The 21,742-nt window shown below is 35.9% G+C and overlaps 1 long non-coding RNA gene and 1 pseudogene across 1 annotated transcript in view; both read left to right on the forward strand.

The window, feature by feature from the left end:
* LOC107501758 overlaps positions 1-21,742 on the forward strand; it is a 92,442-nt gene that overhangs the window by 29,786 nt on the left and 40,914 nt on the right. The window lies entirely within an intron of this gene.
* Positions 4,212-4,329, forward strand: LOC118608576 (annotated as a pseudogene).

Consider the following 21,742-nt stretch of genomic DNA (forward strand, 5'->3'; position numbering starts at 1 on the left):
GTGGTTAGGTAGAGTTTTTCTTGAAGAAAAGGAAAACAATAGTTTGCTTCAAACTCTTGCTGAAAATATAGGATGTCGCAAAGATTATTTTTTAGACCTTATGATGATGTCAACTGCAGTGAAAATACGCCCCCTTCCATTCTCAAATGTGAAGGCTTTAAATTCAGTCTTACAACACAGTTAAATCTAGCAAGAGGAAAAGTGGTCACCTAAAAAGGCACCCAAATAACATGATAAAAAGCAGTTCAATTTCATTCATCCTGACAAGCATTTATTGAGTGCTGGGGCAAGCAGAGCCAGGCACTAAGAATAAAAAGATAAATAAAACATGCTCTTTAGCTCATCAGAAGTTTTCATCTATTGGGTATGCAGGCATGAAAACAGTTAATTTTAGTACAATGGGTAAGTGTAAGAGATACTTTCAAAGAGCTGCTGGATTTGTGATGTGCAGGGAAAATGACATAAACATATACCCTCAAGGGGCTGGAGTTGCTACTAGGTATAAGGACCTCCTTTATGTGCCAGGCATGTGCCTAGTCTGTAAACTCTGTGAAGGCAAGCACCATGAAGATTTTGGTCTCTGTCATATAACCAGAGCTTTAGACCACTCACCTGGCCTAAAGTAATAGAAAGAGCAACTTGGCTCTCTCTCACTCCCATCCCCAAATGATTCTGCCAGAACAAGGGTTGGACAACTATGGACCAAATCCTGCCCAGTTTATGTATGGCTCAAAAACTAAGATATTTTAAAATTAAATGTTTATATGACACCCATGTTTTATGTGTTAGCCCTACAAAGCCTAGCATATTTACTACCTGGCCTTTTATAGGAGTTTGCCAATCCCCTATGCTAGAGTTTACAGAGCAGTGATGGTGACCCAGTCATGAACAGCTCCTCTCCACATTGCCAGTCCTTGCTACATAAAGGGAGTTAAATATGTGGCATATTTAGGGGGATCTCTACCAACTGTTAGAGGAATTGACAAGGTCCCAGACCATTCTTCCCTCAAGTGCTATATAAAAACTGGCAAAGGGCTGGATTTTGACCTTGAGACACAGTTTGAAGACCTCCATTTTGGAAGAGAGTTGTTTGAAAGTTTTAAATCATTGCAGATGTTGCTCAGTGTTCTGAAAATCTTTCTGTGGCTCGCCATCACTCTCAGAATACAGTCTTCACTTCATCATTTGACCCTGCCTGTCACTCAGTGTTTATCAAATTGGCTTCCACATCCGCTCTCCATTCAAGAAGAACTGAAGTACTTTGTCCCCTTGGACTATTGGGCGTGAGTGTGGAGGAGTGAGGAGTAGTGAGGGCATGGGTCCAGCGGGCAGTTCTCCCCTCAGGAGCCATGACGGAGTTGTAGCTTATGGCACTGCAGCCTTCTTTTGAGTCATGGGTTGCTGAGAGAACACTTATAACAATGGCAGCTTCCTAAAGGATTGCAGGCCAGCTCCATTGTCAATGATACAGAGATAGTTTGAGATGACATGAAGTGGTTCAAAGAACACAAATGTAAAAAGGAGGCTGGAGGCTTACAGGAGTTCCACGGGGGGATTCATGAAGCTCCTTAAATGAAACTCATGGCCTCAGTGTGCATGAGTTGGCAGCAGTAAAAAGGGCAGATGCAGAGCAGATTACAGAAATGAATCATTAAATGCACAATTAACTAGAATCACATATGAAATCATGCTTAAGGAGCCATTAAAAAAAGTAATTCTATCTTTCTATGACTTAAAAATTATTTCATTTTATATATCATAATATATGTTCAAACACTAATGATGATAACTGAATGAACACCTACAATGTGCCAGACATCATTTAAAATATATGTATATATATATATATATATTTATTTATTTATTTATATTTCTAGTTTTCAATTGCGGTCGACATACAATTTTTATTAGTTTCAGGTACACAACATAGTGATTAGACATTTCTATAACTTTTATGTGATCACCCTGACAAATGTAGTATCCACTAGGGACCATACATAGTTATTACAATATTATTGACTATATTCCTTATGCTATAATTTACATCACTATGACTATTTTGTAACTGCCAGTTTGTGCTTCTTAATCCCTTCCCCTTTTCACCCAGCCCCCTATATCCTACCTTTTGCCAATCATCAAAATATTCTCTGTATCTATGAGTTTGTTTCTGTTTTGTTTGTTCATTTGTTTTATTCTTTAGATTCCATGTATAAGTGAAATCATATGACATTTGTCTTTCTCTGTCTGATTTAATCCACTCAACACAATATCCTCTAGATACATCCATGTATCATTTAGAATTGAAAGATAGATGAAGAGCTTCCCAGACAAGAAAAAGCTAAAGGAATTCATCACCACCAAGCCAGTATTTCAAGAAATGTTAGAGGGACTTCTTTAAAAAGCAGGGGAAAAAGGATAAAAAATATGAATAATAAAATGGCAACAAATACATATCTATCAATATTTTAAATGTAATAGGATTAAATGCTCTAATCAAATTACATAGGGTAAGTGAATGTATAAGATAACAAGAATATAATATATGTTGCCTACAAGAGTCTTACTTCAGATCAAAAGACACAGACTGAAAGTAAAGGAATGAACAAAGATGTTTCCTGCAAATAGAAACAAACAGACAAACAAAAGCTAGGTTACAATACTTATACCAGGCAAAATAAATTTTAACAAAAAAGGCTATAACAAGAGACAAAGAAGGACCCAGTCATCCCACTTCTGGGTATTTATCCAAAGAAATCCAAAACACTACTTTAAAGGGACACATGCATCCCTATATTCACTACAGCATTATCTACAATAGCCAAGATACCAAGATATAGAAGCAGCCTGGGTGTCCATCAATGGGTGAATAAATAAAGAAGAGGTAGAATATTATTTGATCATAAAAAAGAATGAAATCTTGCTATGAGCCAGGCACCATTCGAAGGGCACTACATGTTTTCTTCAAACCTCATCATAGCCCTGTGAAGTAAGCATTATTATTATCATGCCCATTTTTACAGGTGAAGACACTGAGGCAGAGAGGTATGTGTTGATTTGTTCACGGCAATATCCCTGGGATCTGACATTCTTTTTTGCAGAGATTTCCTCTTCACTACCATAGACTGCTCACACAGGGAGAATGAAAAATTCGATATCACAGTTCCTATCATTTACCTTCTACAAACAAGCCACCACTTGTATGCTTCCATATCGCTCCTCAGCAAGATGTCTTCAGATACCCATTCCCATCCATACTAATTTGCAAGCTGACTTAAAGCTAAAACTATTTAGAAAGTTTGTCCACTGCCTTTACCCTCAGGATACAAATATCTTTTAAAGTTCAACTGCCACATTAAACATTTACTATTTACCTTTCATACTTCCTCCTCTGAACTGAAATTTCCCTACCAATCTTCTGCTGTGAATGCTGTTTACATAAGCAATTTGTTGCATTAACACTCTCCAATATTACTCAAGAGCTCAGAAACCATGGTAAATTCTCAGAAGGGAAAAAAAATCCAGTTTATAAATTTAGGTATTAAGCAAATTAGACCCTATTATAGCAGGGAGACCTTTGGTTTTCATGCATGATGTGACAGGAAAAAGATAAAGGAAAAATGTCATTCAATGTTAATCTGCACATTCCAGTTTTATCCTAATTGTGTGCAAATGAAAAGGGTCTCTGAACATTCAAAAGGGTGTTTCACTACTCATTAGCCATATATAAATGCATGGGCAGTGGTTTGCCCCAGAAAATTGCCTTGAAGGTGACTTGAATGTATAGCTTCTGGTTAAAGGGCAAACCTTTCCTCCTGGCTTCATCAATTCTTTGGCTCTCTGTAGTTAGAATTGCTAATAATTGTGGAATTTATTACCAGCTCTGATGGGGTTTGGGTCATAGTCTATGCACCAGGGTCAAAATAAAAAGAATACTGCCATATGATTCAGTGTGTGACCTCAAACCACATTTAAATAGTTACAAAGCTAGCTCTTCAGAGATCAGATTCTAGAGAGCTCAGATTCATTCCTACGTAGGTACCTTTTTCCCCAGCTACATCAAACTACCTGAAGGCATTCAGTTATTTCAATTTTTTTTTATTTTTTTGCCTCTATAGACTGTTATCTCCTCTTATTCTGAAATACTCTTTACCACTTAAAATTTATTCAAACGATTTTTAGATAATTTTTCAGTTTATAAAAATTGTGTTGAAGTCTATGGCCATGCCACCCTGAACAAGCCCAATCCTGTCTGATCTTGGAAGCTAAGCAGGGTCAGGCTTGGTAGTACTTGGATGAGAGACCACCCAGGAAGACCAAGTGCTGTAGGTGTAAAAAATAAAAAATAAGAGATTGTAAGCTGACAAGGTCCTTGCAATCTGTGAGGCCAACCAGGGGTTGCCTTGCCTAAAAAAAATTGTGTGATATTTAAAAATAAATTACATACGTGATACATGAAAACTGTATTTTCTTCATAGTAGATTAAACAACACAGAAATATACAGAGCCAAATGTGAAAGGGTGTCTTTATCATTGGTACTCTGCATCATGCATACATTGTTTTGAGATATTTTTGTTCTTTGATTGTAATATATACATTTAGAAAAATCCATATGTATAATATTTTTGTTTTTATGTTCCTATGTTTGCACTCCTAAGTATATAGCTTAGTTTTGCCAGTTGTTGCACTTTATTTAAATGGAATAGTGTATAATGTGTCTTACATTCTTCACCCTCCATTTGGTTTGTGAAATGATTCATTAACTTTGATGTGTAGCTGCAGTTTGTGTAGAATTCTGCTACATGCATACAGGGAAAAGAGGAGAAGGGAAGAGGGGAGGATACAATTAATTTTTGAATATTGATTTTTTCTCATGACCTTGCAATACTCTCATTAATTCTAATAATTTATCTGTAGATTCACTAGGATTCTCTAAATATAAAAGTGTCACAAATTTGAACCTTTTCTTACATTCCTCTCTTCCTTCGAATCCTTTTTTTTGGTTGCTTTTCTGCACTGCCTGGAACACCCAATACGATGTTGACTATAAGTGATAATATTAGGCAGCCTTGACTTAACCTTCTTCACAGAGAGCAAGAGGTTCAACATTTCACCAATAAATGTATGTTTACTTGGTTGTTTAAACATGCCTTTGTCAGACTAAGGGGATTTTATTATATTCCTACCTTGCTGAGAAGGTTATTTATTTATTTTTAAATCATGAGTGGATGTTGAATTTTACCAAATGTTTTTCCTTCATCTACTGAAAGGATCTAAGTTTATTTTATTTTATCAGTTTCATGTATACATTATATTGCTTAGATGTGTATATAGTTTATAAAATGATCCCCCTAATTGTTCTTTCTCTCCTCTGGTGTTCCACCTAGCCAATATATTAATGCTAACTGCATTCCCTATGCCTTACTCCCCATCCTGATATTTTTATCTGTTGATATGTTAATATGTTGATTTACATGATTTGAATTTTGAATAATAGAGCAACCTTGCATTTCTGTGATAAATGCAACTTAGATGTGATGTGTTATTAACCTTTCTATATATTACTTCATTTACTTTGCTAATATTTTGCTTGTGATCTTTACATTACATTAATTAGTGAAACTGACATAATTTTTTCTTTCTCCTTACCATATTAGGAGTTGGCATTTATAGTATGCTAGGCACACAAAAAGAGTTGGAATGTGTGCCTTTTACTAAGTTTCTATTTTCTAGAAGAGTTTGCAGAAGATTGGAATTATTTCTTTCTTTACTATTTAGTAGACTGACAAGTCAATATCTTTGATTATATAAGGAATATTTGGTTTTCAATGTTTTCTTAACCTGTATTATTTTTGTGTTTTTCTAAATTTTTCATTTTATTTATTTTTAAAAATATATTGGCATAAAATTAATCAAAATATCACTTTATCTGTAGAATTTGTCTCCTTCTTGTTCTTGATAGTTATTATTAATGACTTCATTAAAAAATCAATGTCTCCAGAAATTTGTCTTAGTGTTTATTTTCTAAAACTAAACTATTGATTGTTGATCCTCTCTATAATAATTTTTTTCTATTTTACTTATTTCTGTTCTTTATTATATTTTTATTTCTACTTTTTGGACTTTATTTTTTTTCTTATAAAATGTTTTCCAAAGTAGCTGTGCCATTTTACATTCTCACCAGCAGTGTGCAATAGTTCTAATTTCTTTACATTCTCATCAATACTTATCATCTGTATTCTTGATATTAGTGGGTATGAACTGGTATGATCCTATGGTTTTTATTTGCATTTTTATGATGGCAGTTTATGTTGAAATTTTTTCTTGTGCTTATTGGTTGTTTGTATATCTTTGGAGAAATATCTATTTAAATTCTTTGCCTATTAAGAAAATTAGGCTATTTGTCTTTTTATTAAGTTGTAAGAATATTTTATATAGTCTAGATACTAGGTCCTTATAAGATCCATGATTTGCCAATTGTTTCTCCCATTATCTGGGAATTCTTTTCACTTTCTTGATGGTATCCTTTAAAGCAGAAATCTTTTTTTTCATTTGATTTTATTATTAGTATACAGTACATTAGTCAGACATTTATATAGTTTATAAAGTGATCCCCTTAATTGCTCTTTCTCTCCTCTGGTTCTCCACCCAGCCATTACATTAATGCTAACTGCATTCCCTATGCCATGCTCCCCATCCCCCTAACCATCTATCCACTACTAATTTCTACTTCTTTAACCCTTCATCCTATTCTCCCAGTCCCCCAAACTCCCTTCCCTCTGCCTGTCACCAGATCGTCCTTTATATTTGTAAGTCTGATTTTGATTAATTTGTTCTTTTTGTTTCTTAGATATTTCATATAAATGAAATCACATGGTATTTATCTTTTTCTGTCTGACTTATTTCACTCAGCATAATAACCTCTAAGTCCAACCATGTCATTGCAAATAGTAGGATTTCATTTTTTATGGCTGAGTAATATTCCATTGTATATGTAAACCATAACTTCTTTATCCATTCATCTGTTGATGGGCATTTAGTTTACTTCCATATCTTGGCTATTCTAAATTGTGCTGCCATGAACATAAGAGTGTTCAATAAATGGTGCTAAAATATTGGACACATAAATGCAAAAAAAAAAAAAACAACAGACTATCTTCTCATTCCGTATACAAGAATAGACTCAAAATGATTAAAGACTTAAATGTAAGACTCAAAACAATAAAACTTCTAGAAGAAAACATAGGCAGTAAATTCTCGGATATTACTAACAGTAATTTCTTTTCAGATAGATCTCTTCAGGCAAGGGACACAAAAGAAAAAATAAACAAATGGGACTATGTTAAACTAAAAAGTTTTGTACAGCAGAGGAAACCATCAACAAAACAAAAAGACGACTGAATGAGAGAAGATATTTACTTATGATACATCTGATAAGAGGTTAATATCCAAAACATATAAAAAACTAATACAACTCAATGACAAAAAACAAACAATCCAATTAAAAAATGGGCAGAAGACCTGAACAGATATTTCTCCAAAGAGGACATACAGATGTCCAATAGACATATGAAAAGATGCCAAGGTAACTAATCATCAGAGAAATGCAAATTAAAACCACAATGAGATAGCACATCATACCTGTCAGAATGGCTATTATCATTAAATCAAAGAACAATAAATGTTGGTGAGGATGTGGAGAAAAGGGAACTCTTATATGCTGTTGGAGGGACTGCAAATTGGTACGGCCACTATGAAAAACAGTCTGAAGGTTTCTCAAAAATTTAAATTGATATAGCAGAAATCTTTGAATTTGATGAAGCCTCATGTATTGTTCTTTGGTTGCTTGTACTTTAGTTGTCAAGAAACCTTGCCTAACCCAAGTTCACAAATACTTACAACTATGTTTTCTTCTAAAAGTTTTACAGTTTTGCCTATTAAATTTAGGTCTTTGATTAATTTTAAGTTAATTTATTATGTGGTGTGAAGTAGGGGTCCAAATTCATTTTTTGCTCCATTCCAAAGATCTGCCCAGATTTAAAGGGAGGGAACATAGCTCTAAATTCTCAATGGCAGAGCATCAACCTCACATTGTAAGAGCATTCACTATGGGATAAATACCAATGCTGTTTGTTATCTTTGTAGATAAAATCTGTCCTACCCAGGGTCATTGAATAATCTGGGAGCTGATCCCAGAATTGCAACTGTAATTAAAATGGTACATATCTTCATTCTTTTGAGGAGAGGGTCTATAGTTTGAATCAGATCCATAATGGGGTCCATTTACCAGAAAGTTAAAAAAAAACTTAAAAGCTTTAAAATTTAAGTGACCAATATTCTATGTTCTCTTTGAAGGGTGGAGATTGTATACTAAGGAGATTCAAATATTAATTTATAAGAATAAAGGCCTTGTGTGAAGATGGCTGATAAAGCAGAGCATGTGGGGTTCTTGTTTTCTCCCCTCATAACATGCTGGTAGGTGCACTATTAACAGTACATGACATTCACATGTCATAGCTCAACTGTTGCTTCATTAACACTTTAGCACATTCTACTCTTAAATCCCTAAACTGTCTATCATATATCAAATTTTGAGTTGTTATAGAAGAGCCAAGAAACGAGCTCTGTACTATGTATTTTGAGCTGTTGCATAGTGGTATCCTAAACCAGACATCAGTTCAATTTGAAAAGTGTTGCAATTATTAGTGAATATCAGGGTTTATTGTACCATTATTTGAATGTTTTACATTTACTTTATTTTGTCCTTATTAATAAAATGAGAGGAAAACAGAAAATCAAATGTACTGATGCATAGGTCCCATAAACAACATAATTTAGAGAAAAGAAAAATGGTAGCCTCTCAAAAGTTATAAATCATTAGTTTCAATCAAACTTTGACCCAACAACTGTGTATTCACATATAAAGAAAAAGAGCCAAATTAGAGGAACACACAAATGACAGGGATGTATTATGATCAGATTTTTGTGGAGTCTGTATTCAGTGGGATATAAACATGAAACAAATTCATTTTTTCTCCAGTCACTGCCTTCAACCATGCTCTATTGATTCCCTTTTTCCTACCATAATGATGTCTTGGACAGATTCTGTAAGTATCTGGTTACTTCTGGTCATTAAAACTTGGTCCAGTTAATGATTACTTTTTCTTTTCTTTTACTTTATTTTAAAAAATTTATTGGGGTAACATTTGTTAATAAAATTATATAGGTTTCAAGTGTACAATTCAATAATACATCATATGTATATTGCATTGTATAATCACCACTCAAAGATAAATTTCTAAGGGAGTCAAATATATGGTGAGTTTACAGTTTCAGTCTCAACTTCTATTTAACATGCATTTTTCCTTTCCTTTCCCCTTTAGCATAGTCTTAAACTGGAACCCTTGTAATTTAGGTGTGGCAAGACAGGGTCAGAAGGAGATACTTCTTCTCTCCTCCTTCTTCAAAGCCTAAGTCTCCCAGTGTGTTGAGGTGGACTGAAAGTGAGGGAAATGGACACATGAGCAAATCTCTCTTTACTTCCTGGCTGGGATTGTGATTGTATTCCTTTTTTTTGTTATTGGTTATTGCTGTTTCTCTGTTATCTCCTCCTGACCATCAAGATTCTCTGTAAGAAAAGCATTGAATTGCTAGCTCCCTTGTGGGCCTATGTTTTAGTTTTGCAGGAGCTCAGTGGATTTGTTTATTTGCATAGTTCTCTAGTGTGGACAATAAGGAAGTGGTCCTCAACCTGTGTAGCACAGAACTTTCCTACTACCCAGGAAACTTTTAAAAATGTGTAAATACACTATTGTCTCAGGGTAACTGAGACAGCACTTAGTATCCAGGGACCAGAGACATTAAATGTAATATGCAAAAGGATGGGAATCTAGAACAATGCATGAATAGTCCCAGAAGAATAGTTATACCCCAATGTCAATGTCTCCCCCCCCACACACACACACCTTTGAGAAACACTGTTGAAATATTGAAATAATTCTTGGTTCATTGGCAAGTAACCACTCACCGGGTATCTCTTCCCTCAGCCCCTGCCCCACTAGTGCTCCTCTGCAGCCACTTGCTCAGCCCCCAGCCCCATATCCTACATGATCTAGAAAATATAGGGACAATGTCTGGTCTAGCAAGATCCCCCAGGACCCCAATTCTGCGCCAAGGCTGGAGTCCATTCTGGTTAGCTAATGCCTGCACACAAGCCCAATCACCCTTGCAACAACTGTTCTTGATTTTGATTCCTTTGCTTTTCCTTCTTCAGATCTCTTAAACATTGTGAGAAGCTAAGGACAGAAAAGATTCGGGGATGACAGTTGGAAGTACCAGGACAGGACATATTACCACTTGATAAATTTAGTAAGCTTTTATGGCTGTGTCTGGCCACAATCCTTGGCAAGTATTTTAAGAAGATACGGTAGCTAGTACCTCTTTGTCCTCAGCCCTAGGCTCCAAGTTGTCATTCTGGGATAATAAGAAAAGTCTCACTCAACATCCTATAACATCATAATAAAAAAATCTAGCTCAAAGTGGGACATAATTATGAACTTCGAACATTTTTTAATTAGCTCTCTGGGAATATTGCCTAGTTTTCACAATTCTATTTTAGCACATATTTCCTTTTTCTCCCCCTGGGAATGAATTATGAACAAATACTTGTGACTAAATATAGAGCAAATACATCTGATAGATTTAAATTTATGAAATGTTTGCTTGTTAGACTCTTCAGGGTCCTTGTTACTCTGTGAAATAGTGAAGTAATACTAGACTTGAAGTCAATGTATTTGCTCAAACCGTGCTTCTGCCATTAATGACCTGTTGATATAAATGAGATTGAAGCATCAAGGATAAGCCTAGATGAAAAGGATTAAGAAGTACAAATTGTCAGTTACAAAAAAAAAATACACAAGGGAATATAAAGTACAGCACAGAGAATCTAGTCAATAATATTGTAATAACTATGTATGGTGTTAGATGGGTATTAGGTTTATTGGGGTTATCACTTCATAAGTTGTATAAATGTCTAATCACTATGTTGTACACCCAAAACTAATATAATATTGAATGTCAATTGTAATTGAAAAATAAATTTAAAAAAAACAGGAATAAAGCTTGTACAATAGATAATAGTGTTAAACTTCTTGAATTTGATAATTGGACTGTTGTTAAGTGAAAACAAGTCTTTAGAATATATGAGCATTCTGTTTTTACAACTTTAGCAAAGTTTGAAGTAATTTCAAAATAAAAAGTTAAAACCACAAATTGATGGTTGCGAGATGGGACAGGGTTTGGGAGGATATGTGAAAAAGGATTAAAGAATTAAAAAGTTCTAATTAGCAGTTATAAAAATAGTCACAAGGATGTAAAGTACAGTATAGGGAATATAGTCAGTAATATTGTAATATCTATACATAGTGTCAGGTAGGTACCAGACTTATTGGGGTGACCACTTTATAAGGTAATAAATCTCTAATCACTATGTTGTACATCTGAAACTCATATCTGAAATACCGCATGTCAACTGTAATTAAAATATTAAAAAATTAAAAAAAAAAAACAAAAAAGAAAGGACGAACCTTAGGTTTTTGACTGTGCAAATGCATAGGTGGTGGCGTCATTTACTGAGATAAGGTTGCTAGAGGAACAGGTGAGAAAAAGATCATGAGTTTAGTTTTGGACATGTTTAATTTGATATGCCTTTGAGGTACCCAAGTAGAGATATTTAGGAAACAGAGACTTTATGAAGTTCAGAAGAAATAGCTGAACTGGAGTTACACTTGGGGGAGTTAGCTGCGTATGGATGATTACTGAAGCCATAGGAATGGAATGAATGGTCTAAGAAGAATCAATAGTCAAAGACAGGAGGATCTAGGACTGCATAATGAGAAATTGTAGCATTTCATGTTTAAGTGGAAGAAAATGAGTCAGTGTAGGAGCAGCCAGGCATAGAGGAGGAAAAACCAGGAGAGGGGAAGGTTAGTTTACTTCTTATTTTTACATACTGTTCTTTTGTCACATTCGTTGATGAATTACATGACATCCTTATCTGTCTTATTGCCTAGACTTAATAACAGCAAGCTTGTCCTCTGTTTCAGATGGATATTGGTGTACTCATTGCTCTTTGTTTCATCTGCATTTTTTTTGGAAAACTCTGTATTCATTCCTCTGGAATGTCAAAAAGGCGTTTTCAGAAGCATTTGGTTCCATTGGCTTAGAGGAGGAAAAAAAAGATCTCTGCAAATGGTTGACATCACATCTTTCATCTTATATAACAGAAGGTATCATTACCATTTCTTTGTCGTTACTTGAATTCTGCAATTGTACACTTTCTCAGCAAGATAGTCTAACCTTGAACACATTCTTGCATTCACTTTATAGGGATATCAATTTGCATTTTATTTAATTTAATGAACTGTGGCAATGTGCAAAGTTAAAGAATGTTAGCATTTATGATTAAAAGAGTAAAGCAGCAAGTATCATCATCATTCGTCCAGTTTGTTATAGATCTATGAATAGATGTATATATTCATCCTTGACTCTCTTATAGTAAGAATGTCATATTATGCTGGTAGTAACAGATTGGTTCCTTCCCCAAACCCATTTTCCTCCCTCCACCACACAAAGATACAGATATCTATCATCTATCTATCTATCTATCTATCTATCTATCTATCTATCTATCTATCATCTATCATCATCATTTATCTATCATCTATCTGTCATCTATCAATCTATCAATCATCATTCTATCTAGTTCTTTTTAAAGGGTTTTCAAATTTTTATGTTTGTTCAGAAAATTAAAATTTCCCACACAAAGGTAAAACTAGAATGCTTAATAAATAGAATATCATTGAATGGCAAGCTACTGGTATTGTTTGTGACGAATTTCCTTAATTTTAGTCCTCATTAATATCCTATAATTCATAACAGCCTTGTCTGGTTCCTTATATTGAGTTTGATGACCACAGAGCCAGTAGAAAAAAATCGTTAACTTTTATTTCTTTTTTTATTTGAAGTTCATTGCAACTTAATTTAGCCCAGTAAAAACACATGCTGAAACACTGCCAGAGATTGAGTAGCTAAATACCATGGAAGTTAGCATTACAGAAGCAGTCAAACTCAGAGCAAAAATGTCTTTGAGATTAAACCTAAATTTAGCATGTCAATAAGGGTGATAACCTAAAACCAACAAACTCTGGAAGACTGACTGGTCTGCTTCCTCAGAGGGAGAAAAATGTTCCTGTTCAGAATATTAGACAAGAACATGACAGTCAAATTCTAAAATAAAAATTTTGATGAACATTCTTGACCATGCTGCCTTTTACCCAAGAACTTAGTTGCCACTTAGTAGGTGAAGAACTCTAATAATGGTACTCTCAGATACAATCAGCTACATTCAAAGAGAACATGTTCTAATTAACTCATGCCATAAATTTGTGTGTCTGTGGTCAGTGTGGGAGTAGGGGGAAAGGCACTGAGAAAGAAAACAATTCATTACTCCTATCAGGAATATGATATTCTATCTGTAAGAGGATCAGGGATGGAGGGCTATCAAACAAAACAATGAAACAAAAAAACATTTTAGACAAATCTAAGCTCCATGAGGAAATTGTTGAAATAATGGATGATTCCAAAACTCAAAGGAAAAAGATTTATACCTATGCTTTCTTCCAAGAGTTTTATAGTTTCAGCTTGTTTATTTAGGACTTTGATCAATTTTGAATTAATTTTTATAGGGTATAAGGTAGGGGTCCAACTTTATTCTATTTGCATATAGATATACAGTAGTCTCAGCATCATGTCTTGAAAAGACTACTTTCTCCCCTTTGAATTCTCTTGGCATCCTTGTCAAAAACTTACAGAGAGAGAAGGTAGATTAGTGGTTGTCAGTTGCTGGGGAGGAGGGGTTTGGGGAATGGAGAGTTATGGCTAAAAGGGTAGGATGTTCCTTTGGGTGTTGGTGATGGTGTTCTAAAATTAGATAGGGGTGGTGTTGCACAATTCTGTGAATACACTAAAAAAGTTGACCAGCAAATTGTATACCTTTAATGAGTGAATTGTACAATATGACAATTATGTCTCATAAAGCTATTAAAATTTGATTAAATAATAATTAGTTTTAAAAATTAAAAGAAGAATGGATCAATCTGGAATGATGAAACCAAGGCAGTTCCAGGGTTTGTGTAGCAAGAAGTAATTGGCAGTTTCTCAAGGACCTTGCTTTCAGAGTAACTTTAGCATCAACCATTTTTTGTTTGTTTGCTTGTTTTATTAGGTTTGTATTATTTAGCTCAGAATTCAACCTTTCAGAAGAGAAAGTCAGAGTGGTCCAGCCTGAGCCATGTGCCTGCCCAATGGGAGGGGAGGTGGTGGGTGAATGCCCTGGTTGTCAGTATTAACACACTACATGGAATAACAATAGCCAAGCCTGGCACACAGAACCATTTAGTCTGTACCGGTCACTGTGCTAAGCGATTTATTGACTTATTTAATCTTCAAAATCACCCTATTATGTGACTATTAGTATTATGCCACCTCTGCACTGAAATGGAAACTGAAGTTCATCAAGGTTAAGAAAACTGTACAAGGTCACAGCTAATAAGTGAAGGAACTGTTATTCAGACCCTGGCAGTCTTGCGTTCTAGGGTCCATGCTTTTCACCACTATGCTTCAGAATCTCTTCCTAAAAACGAAGTTTTCAAACACTGATATAGTTTCACATCATGTCTCTTATTATCCTGAAGTGAGTGTACTTGTCAAAGGAAAAGTGTTGTTGCTGGAAGAAGAAGAAGGAAGCAACACTGAGCTGGCAAAAACACATGATCGCTAGAGGAAAAAAGTAAATTAGTAATTACTAAGCCCATCCTTCATGCCAGGCATTTTCATACATATTATCCATCCCATTATGTTATTGGTGTGCCCTATGAATCCACTCTTCACCCTTCTCTTCCTGGTACCCCAGGAGGCTGCTTTTTATGGGCTGCAACAACTTGAGTCCCTTGCCCTCTGGCTTCTGCTGGGGTGGGAGATTGGAGCAACGGTAGAACTATAAGGAAGGTGATTTACACCCCTGGTTTCCTCCCATATAGTCACTGAGAACTGGTGGTGCCCATAAACTAAAGCTTCCAGCTCTTCTCAGGCGGCCTTTCCTAAACCACAATAACACATCGTCTTTGGGTTCCCATAACTCCTCCTCCTCTTTGATCTTTCAGACTTAGCAGTGATAATAGCTACCCACTATTTGCTAGGAATTTCTGCTGGTTTCTCTGAACTCTGCCCACGCTTTGTAAATAGTCTCTTCATTGAACTTCTCCGGTCATTCTTTTTGAGGGTGAATCATTCCAGGATTCTGAATGATACACAATAACCCTGCAAGGTCAGTAAATGCATGTTGGTTTTGTCGTTGAATAATTAAGGCTGAGCTAATTAAGTAACTTGACCAAGAGTCCAATCAGTAGGTGACAGAGCCAGAAATCAAACCAAAATATGTATTTTTTGAAATTTCAAGCATTAGCTTTCTTTTCCTGCAAGTAGGTTCCATAAGCTACAGCCTGTTAACTATACCCACAGGAAAACTAGAAATCTGATGGAAGAGGGGATATATTTCAGAATAGTCTTAGATGAACATTACTCATTTGAAATTCAATTGATTCTCCTTTCAAATGCACTATAGTTTTAGCAAAGTGTCTCAGGTGTGGTATGATGGTTAGGAATGTGAAATCTAAAATCACTGCCTGACTCCCAATCTATTATCACGGTGTGACTTTGAGTAAGTTACTTAGATTCTCTTTGCCTCAATGTCCTCAGCTGTAAAGTTAGAGTAGTAATGGGGCCAGCTTTATAGAATCGTGAAAAGGATACAGTTTTTACCTGAACAACTCAGGGATTGGGGACTTCTATTTCCCACACAGTCCAAAATCTGCTTGTAACTACAGTCAGTCCTCTGCATTTAAAATGACCCTAAAACAATGTGGATTGGAACTGTGCTTAGTCAACTAAGAAAATTCCACAAACAAATGGACTCACACAGTTCAAACCTTTGTTCGAGGGTCAACTATATATGTAAAACCCTTAGAATAGTGTATGACTCACGGTGAGAGGCCAATAAATGCAGTCATTATTATTATAGATTTCGATGTAGCCACTTCTCTCCCATCAAAACCTATAGAACTGATTCTCACAAAGAGAATCCTCCTACTTTCTAGAGATCAGAAACAAGATCAGAATTTTCTGTGGTTTATTTAACCTGTTAGATGGAAGGTAGCCATTTTGAACAGATAGTTACATTCCACCTTTGGGCCCTTTGGGGATCTTATTGCTAAAAGGTCCCTTTTAGTGTATTTGTTAGGTGGGTAGAAATGGTTCCATGTTGAAGATAGTCTCACTGACATATGCTCAGCAGGGTCTGCATGCAGAGCTTCTTTTTATGCTATGCATTTGTCTCATATTTTGTTATGTAGTCCCATTGGTGAGCAAAGACACTTTAATATTTTTTGCAAGGGGAGCAGCTCAATGCCCACACTGGACTCAAGCTTTCCCCTTTGGTCTGATAAGCATCTTGTTGAGTGGACAGAAATTAGAAAGAGTAATAGATTGTCAGTTATGAGACACTAATAATACTATTAGGTATAATTAATAATACTGAGTGTAATTGATAATAAATGTCATGCAACTACCACAATCATGATAGAGATTATTTCCATCACTCCCCTCAACACACACACACACACACACACACACACACACACACACACACAGAATTCTCTCATGTCTCTTTGAAGTCAATCTCCACTCTTTCCCCTGCTGGACCCTGACAACCACTGATCTACTTTCAATCACTGTTGCTTTGTCTTTTCTAATTGAGCTGTTTTAATATGTGGCTCTACGATTTTGGCCAAGTTGCTAACCCACTCTCAGACTTAAGTATCTCATCTGTCAAAAGAAGAAGTTGGATCAGTCGATGGACAGTCTTTTTTTCTCCTGAATACCATGGCATACTGAGTGAATCAAAGCACAAGTGCTCACTGGCAAAGGAGAAAGAGCACAGGCTGAGGTGACAAATACAATGCAAGCCTATGAAGGGCTTTACCACTTACTCCCTATGTGAACATTGCAAAGTTATTCAATATTGATTAATCTCAATTTCCTCATTTCTAAAGGTAAGATATACTTCAAAGCATTGTCATAGTATGATTCATGTCAATTTCATAGTACACTGTATGGTAGTTCTACTAATATTAAAGCAGCTTACCATTTCATTGATGAGATTAAAGAGGATCTCGGAATTATTAGAGCATGAGAACTTGCGATTATCTTCTCAAATCACAAATCATAACATGGAATATGAGAAAGATTTTTCTCAGATTTGTGTATTTATAAGAGAATTCATATAAAACCAAAATAATAATTCATAAAGATTATGCACCCCAATATTCATGGCAGCACAATTTACAGTAGCCAAGATATGGAAGCAAACTAAATGCCCATCAAAAGATGATTGGATAAAGAAGTTAGGGTTCATATATATAATAGAATATTACTCAGCCATTAAAAAAATGAAATCCTACCATTTGCAACAACATGGATGGACCTAGAGGGTAGTATGCTGAATGCAGTAAGTCAGACAGAGAAAGATAAATGCCATATAATTTCACTTATATGCTGAGTCTAAGGAACAAAAAGAACAAACTAATCAAAAACTGACTCACAAATATAGAGGACAATTTTGTGATGGACAGAGGGGAGAAAGGGTTGGGGGATGGGAGAATGGAGTGAAGGGTTAAAGAAGTACAAATTCATAGTTGATAGATGGTCATGGGGATGGGGAGCACGGCATAGGGAATGCAGTCAGCAGTAATGTAATGGCTAGGTGGAGAGCCAGAGGAGAAAAAGAGCAATCAGGAAGATTGTTTTATAAACTATATAAATGTCTAAGCAATGTACTGTATACTTGAAACTAATAAAAAAAATTTAAATAAAAAAGAAAATTCATATTAATGCATAAATATTAAGATTCTGTTGTACATTTACAAAATTCCATTAGTTAAAATGACTAAAAGAGTATGATATTAAGAGTGTACTGAGAAATTTCTGGTGGCCGTGCATGTAAACTAAATATGTGACATATACAAATGTACATACATGATGGGGATTCAGGGATGGATGTGATCATGAACATTTGCCCTGTGCTTTGTTTTTATTCTGTCAGCCCTGATAACTACTAGAACTGTCCTACCAGGAGTCAATGTCACCACATAAAAAGCCTCTGTGAATCTCTGAATCACACTACAGGGTGATTCTTCCAGACTTCTTTCTGTCTGCTCTAAATATAAAACCTTATCCCTTTACATCCCAAATCTTTAATTTTCTCAACCTGACTATCTTCTTGATTATTTTCTTTAAAAAACTCTCAGGTTTTTTGAGGTATAGTTTACCTATAGTAAAATTCATCTCTTTTTTAGTATATATAGTTTGATGAGTCTCGACAAATGTTATACAACTACCACAATCATGATAGAGATTATTTCCATCACCCTCTTCCTCCAAATTCTCTCTTTGAAGTCCATTTCCACCTTTCCTCCTGTTAGACCCTGGCAACCATTGATCTACTTTCTATCACTGTTGTTTTGTCTTTTCTAGATTTTCATATACATGTAATAATACATTGTATAGTCTTTTGTGTTTGGCTTCTTTAACTTAGCATAATCCTTTTGAGATTTATCCATGTTGTTGAGCACATTAGTAATTTGTTACTTTCAATATCGAGTATTTTTTCATTGTATAAATATACTATATATTTTTTTGCTTATCCTTTTCCCAATTGATGTACACTTTGATTACTTCCAGTTTTTTTCTGTGATTATGAATAAAGGTACCATAAGCAATCATAAAGAAGTTTTTACATGAACATAATTTTTCACTTCCCTTACTTGCAAGTGGGGATTGCTGTGTCATATGATAACATATTTTAACATTACAATAAAAATGTCAAGCTATTCTCTAAAGTGGCTGTACCATTTTGTACTCTCACCAGCAACCTATTAGAGAGAGATCTGTTCTCTCTGCATTATTGATAGCTTTTGGCATTGTCAGACCTTTTACTTGTATCTTTTTTAGAAGGTATGTAGTGCTGCCTAATTGTGGATTTAACTTGCATTTCCTTATTGTGGCAATAGTATTTATGCCCAGAAATGTGCATGCCACTTCCGTCAAGCCTTTGGTGTGGGGCTGAGTCAATCTAGTCAGGAGTTGAGCTGGGTTTAGGTTTGCTTGTTGCTATAGTTACCTTTAGTTTACACATATGCCTGAAGGAACTGATGCATTACTTCCGAGATGGATCACTTCCTTTTGTTTATGTGGGGCCTAGAGTACTGGAAGTCTTTTCTCTGTGTTCCTGCTCCTACCACCCAGCTTTTGGTAGGTCCTGCATGTCTGTACAATAGGATAGAGACACCTCTGTCCACACTCTTGCAGTCCCTTAGTGATAGACCATTGCTTCTCATTACTTAGTGAGAGGCTTGTGCTGTGGGTTGGGGGAGTAGGACGGGGTCTCAGTTCTCCAACTCCAGCCTCAGTCTCAAGAAGACATTATACACCTGGGCCTCAGGGGTGGGGGTCTTGCAGTATTCCTGCTCCTCCCCAGTGGAAGTCAATGTCTGTCATGTATCTGCTGGGTATTTTGGATACAAGAGAGCTTTTCATACCACAACTACCCCTTGTGGTAGCTGATCTTCTGGGCCTGAGAGTTTACTAGTAGTCTTCGTTCAAAGGCAGATGGGATTTGCATTCACCACTCTTTCAGAAGCAATGAGACTGTGCCTTGGTCCTGGAAGCAGGAAGGTTTCTTCTCCTTCTTCATGGGGCAGATGGTTGTGTTTGGGATGAAGGAAGACTCTAAGGAAGTAGGCAGGGTTTCCTGTCTGTCTCCCGTTGGTAGCCCATTACTACCTACATGCCTGCAGTACCAATGAAAGGAACTCTCTCAGGATCTAGTGCCTCCAGTCTTTCTAGTGTGCAGCTGGTAGAGGTCCAGGAAAAGAGCCTGCAGGTGAGTTCAGACTCCCTTTTGTCGGGGTCATTCAAGCATTATAAATTAATCAGTAGCCCAAAATAGACCTTTAAGAATTCATTAAAACTTCAGTTGTTTTCTTCTTGCTTGCTCTTTATTAGCTGCCTCTTCCCCTCATGCACTCCCAAAGTTAAAAAAGTTTATGTGTCATGCCTCTTTTCTTGTCATCCTTTTAAATTTTGTTCAGTAAGATGCTTTATGACTTAAGCAATCTGAGAAACTTAGGAATAGCTATTGTTTTGTAAATTATCTGCCTTTGTCCTACTGTTAGGATAGAATCAACATTCCCTTATAGTTTTCCATATCCCAAGTAGAAGCAGAACTTTCAACTCATGTTTTTTTGTTTTTGTTTTTGTTTTTGTTTTTGGCACTCAGTCTATGTTATTTACCTTGGAAGAGATTATGCCACCTTGTAGGTCACTGCTATGCCAACTGTAATGCTGGGGAAAAGGCACTCAAGTCCTTGAAATACTACCAGATCCCTCCCTTAATCCAACGTGCCAACTCTGGAACAGAGATGAGAAACCTGGAGAAGGTAGGGCTTAATCTGGATCTTGAAAGGAGGAAGGCCTTAAGAATAAAAGATGCAGTTCAGAGACTACTATGTAAGGAAAAAAATGCATGCTTTCTCTCTAACTTCCTTCCCAATTTATGTCTGAGTCAGATAACACAGATCCAGCAGTGGAACAGCCCCTTTAGGGCACTTTCATCTTATTTGAGCTACTTCTTTCTCCAAAAGATGCTTATCCTCCATTCCACAGCTTGGTCTTTATCCAAAAGAACTGGCTGTGGAACAATTCCTATGAAGTAGCTTGCATGGGACCAGAAGTAAATGTTGCCAGAGAGTTGCCCTTTGGAAAAGCCTTGATTTATGTAAATCATGGGTTTGTAACCTGTCAAGTGTTAGCATGCTTTAGCAGAGAGCTTGAGAATATGGTGTTTTCCTATAATTTCCAATCTATGATTCCTACTAGTATAAGAACCTACCTACTCCGCTTTAAATAATTCTTCCTCCTCTCCCAATTGAGCTAATGGATAAGTGATGATTCTATCACTATAATATCTATTTTTTTTGCCTGCTGTTAATGCATAGATATATCCAGAAGAACTGAATCCAAGGACTTATCAAATGATAATATCTCAGTGTGAATGAGTATATCTTGACCTTTCCTGATACTGAGGTGAAAGAAGAGGGGTACAGAAGAGAATGTGTGCTTACTGGTATTCTAATGGGTGTGGGTAGGTCTCATTGTCACAGAATAAGGAAAGGAGAACAGGGAGTAGAAAAAGTCATTGAAGTTGAATTTCCTGACTTTGATTATGTGCCCACTCTAGCTGGCAGTGAATTACTTTGAAGAAGAAATACCCTTAAGTAGACAAGTAGCTTGTGAACAAGGAAAATAATGATCCAGTCATTACTTTTTTGAGAGTCGGAAGTTCCTATTTACCCCGCTTCTCTAAACATAACTCAAGAAAAGAATTGGTTGTGCAACACTGAACAGATCCCTTCCCTCCACATCTCAATATCCTCATCTAAGAAATGATAGCATTGAATTTGAATGTCTCTAAGGACTTTTCCATATGCATATTTATGTTTTTAACTTGTGGTGATATTCATTTTGGTGATGTAAAAGTTATTATTATGAATAGCAGGTGAATCAGACAGT

Source organism: Rousettus aegyptiacus, unplaced genomic scaffold (genome assembly GCF_014176215.1).
Source record: "Rousettus aegyptiacus isolate mRouAeg1 unplaced genomic scaffold, mRouAeg1.p scaffold_m13_p_9, whole genome shotgun sequence".
NCBI lineage: Eukaryota > Metazoa > Chordata > Mammalia > Chiroptera > Pteropodidae > Rousettus > Rousettus aegyptiacus.